The sequence below is a fragment of the Aotus nancymaae genome, unplaced genomic scaffold, assembly GCF_030222135.1.
Source record: "Aotus nancymaae isolate 86718 unplaced genomic scaffold, 86718_ANA_hifiasm-v0.15.2.pri h1tg000004l, whole genome shotgun sequence".
Taxonomy (NCBI): Eukaryota; Metazoa; Chordata; class Mammalia; order Primates; family Aotidae; genus Aotus; species Aotus nancymaae.
In genome coordinates, this window is record NW_026988415.1 from 2,429,439 (window position 1) to 2,443,500 (window position 14,062).

A 14,062-nucleotide genomic window follows, 5' to 3' on the forward strand; every position below is an offset into this window, starting at 1 on the left:
TGCTGCGGAGACATCAGCTGTATTTATTTGTAATAAAGTGACCATGGGAGGAAACCAAATGAATAATTTCAGTGCAAATTGCCATATGCAGTTAGCTTTATATTGTGCCAGTGAGACATCTTTCTACACATCCCATTTTTCCCCAGAACAAGGAGAAAGACTCATTCCGAATACAAACTCTGCTGACAAACAGACCTGGGTTCAATCCTCGCTTATTTACTTACAAGCTCTGTGGCAGAAACGATACTGCAAGACTTCCAACACTAAGTCATAGAATGTCATGTAGCTTCTGCCCATCCACTGGGGCATTTGCATTAGGAGTCCTGAATTTCCATGGAAGGAGGCTGACTACCCTGAGTCTGCCGTGCTGTGAGGAAGCCCAAGCCACAAGGACAGGCCAGGTAAAAGTCCCCTGCTGGTAGTCCTGATCTTTGAGTCATCCCCAGTTACCCACCAGATATGGGAATAAAGGTATCTTAATTCTTCATACTAGCCCATATACCAGTTGAATATTACCGAGTGACATTAGTTGATGCCACAGGGAGCAAATGAGTCTAATAAAATGGTTGTTATTTTAAGTCACTATGTTTTGGTGTCATTTGTTATGCAACGATAATAGAAATAAGAAGCAACCCACATAAGCATCGTTTCTCTGGGTCAACAGGCCCTTGGAAAGACCCTCGACTACAAGACAAGAGGACAATAGCAATAACAGCAACAATGAGCTTGTAGATAGAACTTACACTGTTCCAGGTACTGCTCCTACTGTCTTATGTATATGGACTCGTTTAATTCTCATAGTAGCCCTGTGAGGTAGGGGCTATTATTAGTGACTTCGCAGATGAGGAGATTGAGGCACAGACAGATTAAGTCACTTGTCCAACATCCCATAGTGGGTAAGTGGTAAAGCAGGGTTAAATGCAGGTGGTCTTGTGTGAGGGTTCCTACCTTTAGTCACTGCACTATACAACCTCACTCATATCAAATATATAAGAGAAACCTCACTAATGTGCCTGAACCTCCTGAATCATTGGTTTGCAGGGAGGGAGCCTTCATGATGGCTGCAGAGTTGGCTTCCTGGTCCTGTTCATGCCCACTAAATCCATCTGGAGTGCTGCTTCCAGACAGTGTAGTCATGGGCTGTTCTGCCCTTTTGGTCAGCCTGACTCTGAGTCATGTATGCCTTTCCAAATGTCAGTCTCTAAGCTTAGAAGATGCTTAGTTTCTGCAATTATTTCTGAAGACTTTCACCATTTTCTGGGACTCAATGACAACTCAGACACCACAGAACTCATTATTAATGTCACATTGACCTAGGTTTTATCAGTAATGTTCTAGGTGCTCCAGGAGAGGCTAATAATAATAGCAGCTAAAATCTACTCAGCACTATGTGCTAGGCAAGTCTTATGCTCAGTATGTCACACGTAATATTTCCTTTAATCTTCACAAGAACAGTGACTTATAATATAGCTACTATTGTTTTCACTGCTATTCCACAGAAAACCACTGTTCATGGAGATTAACTGACTTACCAAAGGTCACACAGTGATTAAGTTGCACAGCCAGAATTTGAACCCACATCAGTGTGACTTTAAAGCCACTATGATCAACTAGATCAGTGTGACTGAATGCATTGCCTTTCTCATGAAAGAGAGACATATGATCTCAGCGGTTATGTTCCCTTTCCTGTAAAATGAGGACAATATACATACTCTCTCTTCCACGCCTAGGTCTATACCCAAAAGAAATAAAGACATATGTTTACACAAATATGTGTATGTTTATAGCAGTATTATTGATAATAGCTCCAAACTAGAAAAAATCCAAGTGTCCTTCAATGGATGGGTAGATAAACAATATAAAGTCTACCCATAGAATGGAATATTATTAAGCCTTAAAAACAATGAAGTACTGGCCGGGCACAGTGGCTCACGCCTGTAATCCCAGCACTTTGGGAAGCCAAGGTGGGCAGATCACGAGGTCAAAAGATCGAGACCATCCAGGCCAACATGGTGAAACCCCGTCTCTACTAAAAAAATACAAAAAATTAGCTGGGCGTGGTGGCACTTGCCTGTAGTCCCAGCTACTCAGGAGGCTGAGGCAGGAGAATTGCTTGAACCCAGGAGGCGGAGGTTGCAGTGAGCCGAGATCGCGCTACTGCACTCCAGCCTGGCACCTGGTGACAGAGTGAGACTGTCTCAAAATAAATAAATAAATAAAATAACAAAAAAAAAAAAAACAGTGAAGTACTGATCCATGCTACAATATGGATAACCTCTAAAACGTGATGCTAAGTAAAAGAAGCCACTCAGAAATAGCCATATATTGTATGATTCCATTTATATGAAATGCCAAGAATAGGCAAATCCATAAAGACAGAAAATAGACCAGAGATTTCCAGGGACTGAGGGGAGAAGGAATAGGGAATGACTGCTAATGGGTATGGGGTTTCCTTTTGGAGTGGATTACTTTAAAATTCATTGTGGTGATTGTTGCACACATCTGTAGATACACTAAAAACCACTGAATTGTAGACTTTAAATGGGTGGATCTTATGGTATATGAATTATACCTCAATAATTCCATTTTTTAAAATACTGTCTCAGGCCATAAAAAAGAACTAGATCCTGTCTTTCGGAGGAACATGGATGGATATGGAGTCTATTATCTTTAGCAAACTAACACAGGAACAGAAAACCAAATACCGCATGTTCTCACTTATAAGTGGGAAGTAAATGAGAACTCAGGGACACATAGAGTGGAACGATACACACTGGGGTCTACTTGAGGGTGAAGGGTGGGAGGAGGGAGAGGAGCAGAAAACTATTGAGTACTTGTCTTAATACCCGAGTGATGAAATAACATGTACCACAAACCCCCGTGACTCGAATTTACCTATGGAACAAACCTTCACATGTATCCCCGAACCTAAAAGCTTAAAAAAAATACAAAAAATACTGCCTCACTACATGAGGTGGTTGCATGGCGTAAGTTAATTAAATGCCAAGTACTGTGCCTGGTACATGGTCAGCACAAATACAAGTTAGCTATTTTTAGGTTTTAAAAAGTTAGAAAAAATGTACCAGAATGGACTACGGATATTGGTTTTTGGTTGAGCACCACAAGAAATCATATTCAATTTTCATTCTGATTTTATTGTATTTTCCTGAAGGTCATTAAGTCCTCTGCATCCTGTCATGTGAAACACAAACTGAGACATGCCAAATTGCATTGAAAAAAAAGAAAAGCTAAATAAAAGCACTATTTTGGTGAGAAATACCACCTGTGGTGGGAAAATACAGAATTCTGTCTGCATTTGGAGGATTGACCAATCTTCAGGAAGACGTTTCTGCTCATGCCTTTTCTGTGCTGCCCCTCCTCTATGTGCCGCCTTCCCTCTCCCTTAAAAAGTCTACGTACTTCAAACAAACACTTACCTTTAAGGTGGCACAGTAGAAGCATAAATATAGGATAGCTGTGGTCAAGTTGTGGCAACTCACAGCAGTGAATTTTCCTAGTGCCTAGTCCAAGGGGAGGCACTGAAGAATCCCCAAGTCCCAGCTGTTTATGAGCTGAGGAACGGCTATAGCCCTAGGATAAAGGACAGCTCTGGGGCCTCCTCTCAACACACATCAGTGAGCTTCTACAGCAACGATGGCCGCAAAACAGAAAGAGAAATTTAAACGTACTTCAAGGAGCTGGGGAATGAAACTATGCTTCCCACCTTTCCCAAATGTCTTGTTTAACGTTAATTATGAAAATTAGATTGTTGTTTCCAGCTGTTCTCAAGTTAGGTTTCCTTCTCCTCAGCCTTGTATCCTTCTAGGCGCTTCCCCCAAATAGCACCAGCATATCACAGAGGGCAGGGCTTTGACAATTTCTCTTCCTTGGGTTTTATAGGCAGAAGCTTAGAGAAGGGCTGTGTTGCAGAAGTCCATGAGTAAGTCAATCCTTTCCATGCTGAGCCTACCAGTCGAGCTCACAAATGGTTAATTAATACACATGTGACTTAAATATGGATCTTTTCAACAGCAGGATCGTGATTCTTCACCCAAAACACTTGGTGCCTAATGTTTCGAAAATCAGAATTGTTTAGGTCTTAGAAATGTAATACAATGTACAGAATTGTATGTGATGTAACACCACTAGCGGAGTCAGGAGTAGCACCCTGGAATCAAGACAGTAGTTTTCTGGCGTGAAGCAGGTTAAGACTCAGATTAAGTAGAATAAATAGGCTGCAAATAGCTACACAGTCAATTCAGAAGGAGTTCGGACACCGAAGAAGTTTGCTGGAAACTTGCAAAAAAAAATTCAGTTTCTAATCCATATTGGATTTCATAATTACAGACAAGAGATTGTGAACCTATTCTTTCAGGTACATATCAGTTGTGTAGTCCCAGGCAACTTCCGAATCTCATTGAGCCTCATTTTCTTCACCTGTAAAATTGAATCAACAATCGTTACCTCATATTAAAGCGCCAATGCGTGGAAAGCTTTGAGCAGCACCTGACATGGTAAGAGCTCAAGAAACGTTATCTCCACAGCTGCTGCTCCTCAGGTCCTCATTAGTATCATTTTTACCCTCTGCAACAGTAGAAACTAGAAGGGACTACGTGGTGCCAGAGAATCCTAGATATCTGGACTTGTTAATTCTCCATATTTGTCCAAAAATTGCATTGTCTTTAGGTAAATCACTTTTCAGGTATTCTCGATCAGCAAACAAAAAACAGTTGCCATTTTGCGGAATGTCAACTGCCCATTCACTATTACATACTGCTCATTTACATGTATGAAGGGCCTGGGAGTCAGGGGCTTATAAATCATACTGGAGGTATATCAATATTAGTTGCCCTTTGTTGAGCCCCTAAATGTGCCCAGCACTGCACTGCACTAGGCACTTAAAAGCTGTTATCTTAGTGATCATGGCCACAGCCCTATATGGAAGGCATTATTATCATGACTTAGAGCACTATGCCCAAGATCATGGGGCAGCTAGGGAATGGCAGCTCCAGGATTGACCCCTGTTCTGACTCCCAAGCCCATTTGCTTTCCCCACATTGCCTCCGTTGATAGGTCTCAAATTTGACCACTTGGCCAACACAAAATGAGAGTGAATCTAACAGGGATAAAGAGAACCACCCTAAAACCGCACACATACATGCACGCACACACACACACACACACACACAGCACTATGCTGAAGCACATGGAAGAACAAACAACCCACAGTAATTCTCCTAGTTTTGAGAAATATTAAATAGTTTGTGTGTGTGTGTGTGTGTGTGTGTATGTGTGTGTGTGGTCTTTGGGAATGGGGGTTGGGAGGCTGATTATTCTTATGAAGTTTCATTATGGTTTAATTATTTTTTTCATGAGATAAGCCCAGAAGACCTTTGTTTCAAATATTATTTCTAATTATTCATGGCTTTTGAATGCAATCACAAGTAAAGGTGAGAAGGTAGGTTTATTATTTAATCAACTGCATAAAAATGATGTACTATTCAAATGTAAAAGGAAAACAGTCATCTTATAATTAAAGCCCTAGTCATATAATGAGGTCTCTTTGGCTGCATCTATTCTCCAGTTGCTCAAACTTTTGAAGAATAACGTAACTTCCAGAGTCACAACCTGACATGGTTAGGGTAGACACTGGGGTCCAATCAGGGGACTTCCTGTCCCTCAGGAGGGAAATTGGAGGTCAGATGCCTCAAACTCCTGACCTTTGCAGTGAGCCTGACATGGTTTGGCTGTGTCCCCACCCAAATCTCATCTCGAATTGTAATCCTACAGATCTAATCCAGATCTCTGTTGGAGGAGGAGCCTGGTGCGAGGTGATTGAATCACAGGAGTGGAATTTCCCCTTACTGTTCTCGTGATAGTAAATGAGTTCTCAGGAGATCTGATGGTATTAAAGTGTGGCACTCCCCACCCACCTCACACCACCAACCCCTCACCCCCAATCCTGTCCTGCTCCGACATGTGAAGATGTGCTTCCTTTACCTTCGCCTTCCACCATGATTGGAATTTTCCTGAGGCTTGCCTCCCTAACTGTGAGTCAAGTAAACCTCTTTTCTTTATAAATTTTCCAGTCTCAGGTATTTCTTTATAGCAGTGTGAGAATGGACTAATACAGAGCCTTTTGAAACCCAGGCAGCAGACCAGCACTTGGCTTTTGCATGTACACTTTGATGGATGGGGAACTCACTACTCTGTCAGAGAGATTGTTCCCTTACTGGACAGCCCAATAGGTCAGAAAGCACAAACTTGGGCTGAACTGGAAAGTTGAAATCAGATTCATCTGTAGCTTTCATCCTTTAGCCCTGGCTGTATCCTCTGCAACAGTCAGACTCAGTCTACTCATCTGCCATCAAATATAAGAACACAGAGACCTTATATACACACATGCACACACATACTTCTCTTAATCTGGGCTAAATAACCTGGGTTGTTTTCAGCTGTCTCTTATGTGGAATGATTTCTAGACCTCTTTCCACCCCTCTATTCAACTACTTCTGGGTGCTTTCTCTAAAGCAGTGCTTCTCATACGTGGCTGTATAATAAAAATCACCCTGAGAGCTTTTCAAACTATGATGCCTAGTTCAGATTCCATATCAATTAAATCAGAACCTCAGAAGGTGGGCCCAAGGCATGAGTATCTTTTAAATCTTTCCAGGGGATTCAAATGTGTCGCCATATTTGAGAACCAGAGTTCTAATCCCTTCCTATTCAAAGAGTGGTCTGAAGACCAATAGCATGGCATGATCTGGAAGCTTAGTTAGAAATGCATGATCTTAGGCCTGCCTAGTCTTACAGAATGGCAATTTGCATTTTACAAGTAAACTGGGATTATCATGCATATTACACTGTGAGTAGTCAGGCTATAAGGTACATTCATTCTCTCTCAGTCCTGTTTAAATATATTGTTTTCTTACATCTTATGCTCAGTTACTTCATCCTCAAATAAGGCAAGGTCTAATCTGACTAAAGGTTTACTACAGAATATTGGGACTTCCTTTAACCCACTTCTTTTTTTTAATTTATTTTTTATTACACTTTAAGTTCTGGGATACATATGAGGAGTGTGCAGGTTTGTTACATAGGTATACACGTGCCATGGTGGTTTGCTGCATCCATCACCCCATCATCTACATTAGGTATTTCTCCTAATGCTATCCCTCCCCTAGGCCCCCATCCCCCAACAGGCCCTGGTGTGTAATTTACCTGTGTCCATGTGTTCTCATTATTCAACACCTACTTATGAGTGAGAACATGTGGTGTTTGGCTTTCTGTTCATGTGTTAGTTTGCTGAGAATGATGGTTTCTAGCTTCATCCATGTCCCTGCAAAGGATGTGAACTCATTCTTTTTTATGTCTGCATAGTATTCCATGGTGTACATGTGCCACATTTTCTTTAACCAGTCTATCACTGATGGGAATTTGCATTAGTTCGAAGTCTTTGCTATTGTGAACAGTGCTGCAATAAACATACGTGTGCATGTGTCTTTATAACAGAATGATTTATAATTCTTTGGGTATATACCCAGTATTGGGATTGCTATGTCAAATGGTATTTCTAGTTCTAGATCCTTGAGGAATTACCACACTGTCTTCCACAATGGTTGAACTAATTCCCACCAACAGTGTAAAAATGTTCCCTTAACCCACTTCTAATACATTTCAGGGTGACTAAATCCACTTTTCAGTTCTACAGCTAGATGCTGGTCACCCAACTTTCCTGGGTCTAGTAAGTTTAAGGCTCTTTCTTAAACTAAACTCCAGTGTCATATTCTCAAGGGTATGTAGTTCCATAAGAATGTTGTAAGTGTGGATTTTAACTTTGATAGAAGATCTAAAGTATTAATATCAATGTAAGAATTTTAGAAACCATCTGGACGACCCCCTATAGCTGGGCACTGCTTTGTGATTTTAGTGCCCATGTTGGCTTTTGTGTTTATGGCCACACTGTTGCCAATTAGAAATATTTTAAGTATCTCAGGCTAATGAGAAAATAACAGAAACCAGCCTAGGATGTGGAGCCAGGATTTAAATCAGATCTGTAAGTCTGCAGCCTGTGGTTTTGTTGTTGTTGTTGTTGTTTTGGCAGCCTATGCTCTTAAGCACAATGCCACACCAGACACCAACCTGAAGGACCTGTAGTCCACTAGCCACCTTACTAGCTTCTTCACACCCTTCCCTGGGATCAAGGATGTCCACCAGAATGGTGCCCACTTGAACCGCATTGCCTTTGATCCATCAAAGTCACTTTTGGTGTGCTCATAACGTCATGAGGAAGAACTAGATTAACAGCAGCCTTGTTTTTGCTGTTTTCACTGGAAAGCCACAGGATAAACTTAACATTTCCCACAAGAAAATACTTTATTTCCTTTGAATAAATAGTAGCGTCTTTCATTAGAAAGATATCAATTGTGTAAGTCAATGTTTCTCAAACTGGAACCAAATGACAAATGTTCAGGGATCTTGAAGTTTTATAAAAATTATTTTGTTTTATATTTTCATTTAATATTATAAAAGAATCACTTTGTAACTCAATGGCCACCTTGTAACTAAATGCTAATATAACTTTCAGAATGCACATTTTTATACAAGAGCTTTGGTACCAAGTAAAGGGCAAATGCTATCATGAAAGATCAAAAGAAAAGAGAATAATTCAAAGAGGGGAAGAGAGATGACATGTGGCCTTTGTTCTATAGACATGGCAAGTTCTCAAAAGCCCGTGACACAGTGGACAGACCAACTCATATTGCAAAAATATGTACCTACCAAGCCATTAAATTAATGGTAGTTTAAATATGTAAAGATGAGTTACTTTTTAGTTTTTTCTTTTCTTTTATTTTCCTTTCTTTTCTTTTTGCTTTTCTTTTCTTTTTTTCTTTCTTTTTTTTTTTTTTTTTTGAGACAGAGTCTCACTCTGTTGCCAGGCTGCAGTGCTATGGTGTGATCTTGGCTCACTGCAACCTCCAACTCTCTGGTTCAAGCAATTCTCATGCCTCAGCCTCCCGAGTAGCTGGGATTACAGGCACATACCACCACGCCCAGTTAATTTTTGTATTTTTAGTAGAGACAGGGTTTCATCATATTTAGCCAGAATGGTCTCAATCTCTTGACATTGTGATCCACCCACCTCAGCCTCCTAGAGTGCTGGGAATACAGGTGTGAGCTATTGTGCCTGGCCTAAATGGTATTTTTATCTTTCAATGTTGTATTTAGGGATATGAAATTTACTGTTTCATAAAATAATTCAAGGATCACCTAAGATCCAGTTCCCTGTCAAAAATGAAAAATATTGACAATAGACGACCAGGACCCAAATGATAGTGTGTTATGCTCAAAAAAAAAAAAAAAAAAAAGACATGATGGAAGGAGATTATAAAACATAAGATTTATCTTCCCTACTATTAAATTCAACAGTAAAATTTGAATTTTAGCAAAAACGATCTACCACATAATGGTTAAGATTATCAGCTCTTGATGCAGTTTTTATCTTAAAATACCTATAAAGACACTCAAGAAAAATGAAACTCACAGAACACTAGGGCTGATGACAAACATATTGCCAAAATAATAGGGAATTTCTTTCAAGTGCAACCACAAAGTCATTGACACATCAGTGGACGATATATTCCATGCTCTAGTCTATGCTACACAACTAGACACAGAACTTGCCTTCCTGCTATCTGCCCATCAATTCAGTTATGTGAAATTTCCCTAATGAGAAAACTGGGTGCTTGTCCCTTCACTCTATGGGTCAAGTTTCTAATATAGCCAGAATACTATTATCCCCATAGCCGATTCCTAAGGCTCTTCTTTTTTCAGTTAGAGAGTAAAACTACCAGAGAATATCTGGACAGGGGGTATACATCTGTGTATAGGTGGGTTGGGTGATAAATATAAGTGATACCTTGCATTCTGGGAGGACTAGATTTCACTAATACATCGTCCTAGATAACTGTTTTTCAAGCTGAGGGCTGGGACCTGTTATTGAGATGTAAAATTTGTTTGGTTGTCACGTGCTATTTAAAAAGATTAAAATTAGAAAAAGAAAAGATAGATACAACTCGTAGTAAAAGTGAATACTGCTATATAAATCTTGTCTATGAGTGTGTGTGTGTGTGTGTGTGTGTGTGTGTTCATGTTCTAGATCACGATCGAAAAATGTGTCTCCTATGAACCCTGCTTCTGTCAGCTAACATATTACCATTTATGGCAGCTTTGTTTTATCTGAAAATTTGGTGACCATGTATGTGTTCTATGTTGAGAGTGTGGTATAATGATTGCGAGGACAGTCTCTGGAACCAGGTCACCATCATGCTAGCCTTGTGACCAGGCAGGGCACTTTATTTTGCATCTTAGTGTTTCTGTAGCTTTATCAGTAATGATTATAATAGCATTTAATCATAAAGCTGTTGTGTGAATTAAATGAGGGAATAAGTGTAAAACAATTAGAACTGTGCTTGGCTTGCAGTTCTAATTGTCTACTTACATATTAGCTATTATTAATTATTAATATAATCGTGATTATTTACCCAAGTCAGGAATTGTATATGATGGTACAAGCAAGTGCGGAACTCCATGACAGGCCACTCGAATACGTTACTTCATTGTTGCATTGATCCATTAATCATCACGTCAGACGTAATGGCTTCGTCAACCAGGAATTCACTTCTATTCAGTTTTCATTTCTCCATCTTCAAGATGCCAGAAGAGAACATGGCATCCCATTCTGCTCCCAGTAAACCCCAAAGTCTCCACTATGACTGAGCAACATTATGTGTCCCTTCCTCTCATCTCCTGCCATTGCTCTTTCCTCCTCTCTCCTTTCCCTCTCCTCCTAGCACAAGCAGCTGTAGTCATGCTGGCCTCCTCACCACATTTCAGACACTAGCCTTTTAATTTCAGGACCTTTGCACTTGCTGATCCTTCCACCTGGGATACTCTATCCAGACAGCCACATGACTTTCTCCCTTCCTTCCTTCAAGTCTCTGCTCACAGTCACTTTATTAGGGAGGTCTGCCCTGATTATCTTATATTAAATAATATCCCCCATCCCATCTCAGGCCCCAGTGGCCTAGTATTCTCTAACCCCAGCACTGACATCAGCAGACACACGATATTATTTACTTGATTGTTTTCTCTCGTTCCCACTAGAATGTCAGCTCCAAGAAACCTGGGTTTTTAACTGTCTTGTCCATTGCTCTTTACCCAGTGCCTAGAGAACTGCCTGGCATGGAGTAGCAGATAGCAGCTATTTGATAAATATTTGTTGAATGAGTAAATATAAAACACTGCAGAAAACCAGATGTATTACATCCATAACACTCTCGTGATCAAAGGAGTCTAGTAATAGATTTTGTAAACTCTTTTTAAATAGATGTTTAAGGCATTAAGTTTAGGTTAGCATGACTTGCTCTCAGTGCAGAAAGAATTTTACACATAATTAAACCAGTATTTGCTTTGTGTACAACAAAGTATCCGAAGCCCTATTAAACACTACCCTGCTGCATTTGTAGATTTTGCTGCAGCCTCTGGCTCTGTCACCAGAAATCAGCTCTGGACAAATGGCCTTGGATCATCATAGATAGGCGTCTCTTAGTTCTGCTTCAGCAGGTTCTCACCGGCACCCCAGATGAAATAAAGGTCGGAATTTCCAGTTCTTTGACCCTGAGTGAAGCAAGGGCATATCTTAGTCCTGCTTCTAAGTCAACCTTTACCTTAATGACACACTGAATCTGGAAGTCTGATTATAGGGTATTTCATTATTTCTGTACAAATTCTAAATCACCGTTGTGTGCAAGTAATAAACTTTAAGTTTTGGGCCTGCTATGATTCTTCTGTCTATGTACTGTATTGGCTGTCCCTAGTGACTTGTCTCCTTGTATACTTGTGTTCTCCTCCCATTCTCTGTCATTTTTAAAAAGGAGTAATCCTGGGCTCTGGCCTGTCCTACTGAGGTATTATTCGATAATGTTTCAGTTTGTTACTTGATAACAGAGTCCTAGAAATATATGTAATAAATACTGCTGATAATCTTGGTTTATATTTTTAACATAAAAATCAATAAAGTACAGAATAAGCAGTCATGAAACTTTTTCCTTTATAGTAAATATTTTATAAAGTGTATGCCTTACTTTTATTCTCTAAGATCCAAGATAACAATCTAATATCAAAATTCCAAAAGCTATCTTGTGCAGTATTTTTCCTCTCTTGAGTGACCCTAGAAACCTCTATCCCTGTGGTTACTAATATTTTATAAAAATTTATAACTGTTATAACCCTGGAATTTTTTCTTAATTTTTATGTAATTTTTTTGTCCTCCTAGAAGTTGCCTTAACTCCTTCGTGAAATGAGGCATAATATAAATACATACAAAAATACTCACCTAGGAGCCTAAATATATATCTGCATAGAATAATTCACTTAAAGAATTATCATGAAATATTAATTATCCAAAAAATTGATGATTGGGAGAGGGGCAAATGGCAATTTGATGGGCTCCATATTGTCAGTCAATTGATTGATACTGGGTATTTAAATAGCTAGGTATTTATCTTAACTAAGCACTTTCCTGGAAATGACATGCTAAGATAGTAAAGACCAAAGTTACTAAAGGTATAGGAGCCAGACTGAAGTTCTCTTGCACCAAAGGGGGCCACTTAATCGATCTTCCTCTAAAATTCTTCCATACTGTAATTCAGTGACCCCAATTCTATCTGAATAAAGGAATGGGGCTGGGACAATAGAGTGCAAACCTGGAAACATTCCAAAAGAGTTTTCTAAAAGCACTCATATTTACCCCCACCCTCACCTCTCCAGTACATTGGAAGCACTAACGTGGTCATTTTGGACTCACACCAGAATCTGTATTTGTGAGATCATAATAAAAGACCTAAAGAAACTATCACTTTTTTCCCTTGAGAACTAGATATCAAACTTATGTTGGGCTCAGCTTCATAATAGGAAGAATAAATTTTATTAATAATTTGTATTGTGTTGATTTTATTCTTTTTGATGTGCAGGGTTGAAGTGGGCACTGGCCTATTGGTTTAATCACTTTATTGAATCTTTACAATGCACAGTGACCCAGGCGCTAGGGATAGAAGATGAATATGATATGGTCCCTGACCTCACAGAGATAACAATCCATCTGACGTAGAGTGAGGTAGAGAAACAAACACTCAAGCAATTTTGATTAGTCTACAATGTGATCAGTGCTAGAACAAAGATTGAACAATGTACCTTGGGGATCCCAGAAGACAAGATGAATTGTTGCTGGGCAGAGAAGGAGGAAAAGGCACTCAGGGGAGAAAGCAGTGCGAACAAACTCAAGGGATGTGAGCCGATGGAGTAACATGCAAAAGGGACATGGTAAGGGATGGAGCATAAAAGTCAGTTGGGATCAGATCTCCAAGGACCACCAATGCCTTCCAAAGGACACTGGACTTTACCACAGAGGTCATAGGGAACGACTAAAGGTTCAAACAGGAATTTCATAAGATTATGTCAGCAGGTAGCAGATTTCACATGTTTAGAGGCAGGAAGTTGTTAAGAGAAGTTCATAAGATGCAGAGATCCTTACCTCTGGCCACATATTATAAAGCAGGGGTTTATTTTTTAATAGTCTATATGCTGACCCATCCCAGAATATTTGAAACCAGTATCTGAAGGTGATCTCAGACATCAGGATGTTTTCAAAGTTCCTCCAGATGATTCTATTGAGCAGCATTGAAATGTCCTGGGACTCCGGCAGGCAATAAGGAATGAGAGGTCCTTATATTAAAGTAGTGATGATGGTGATGGAGAAAAGGAGGGAGGAGGCAGATTAAAGAGAAAGTTCTAACATTGAATTTAAAGGGCTATACCTGAGTGGCTGTGGGGAAGAGAAAGGAGAAGGAAGATGAGTTAGCTGTCTGGTTAGATGGGTGTCATTCACTGCCAATAGAGAGAGAACCGAGGAAGAGAAACAGGTTTTGTGAAAGACAAGCACAAGTCCAGGCATAGGTGTATGGAAAGTGAGGTCCTCATGGGACATGTAAGGAATGTCCAT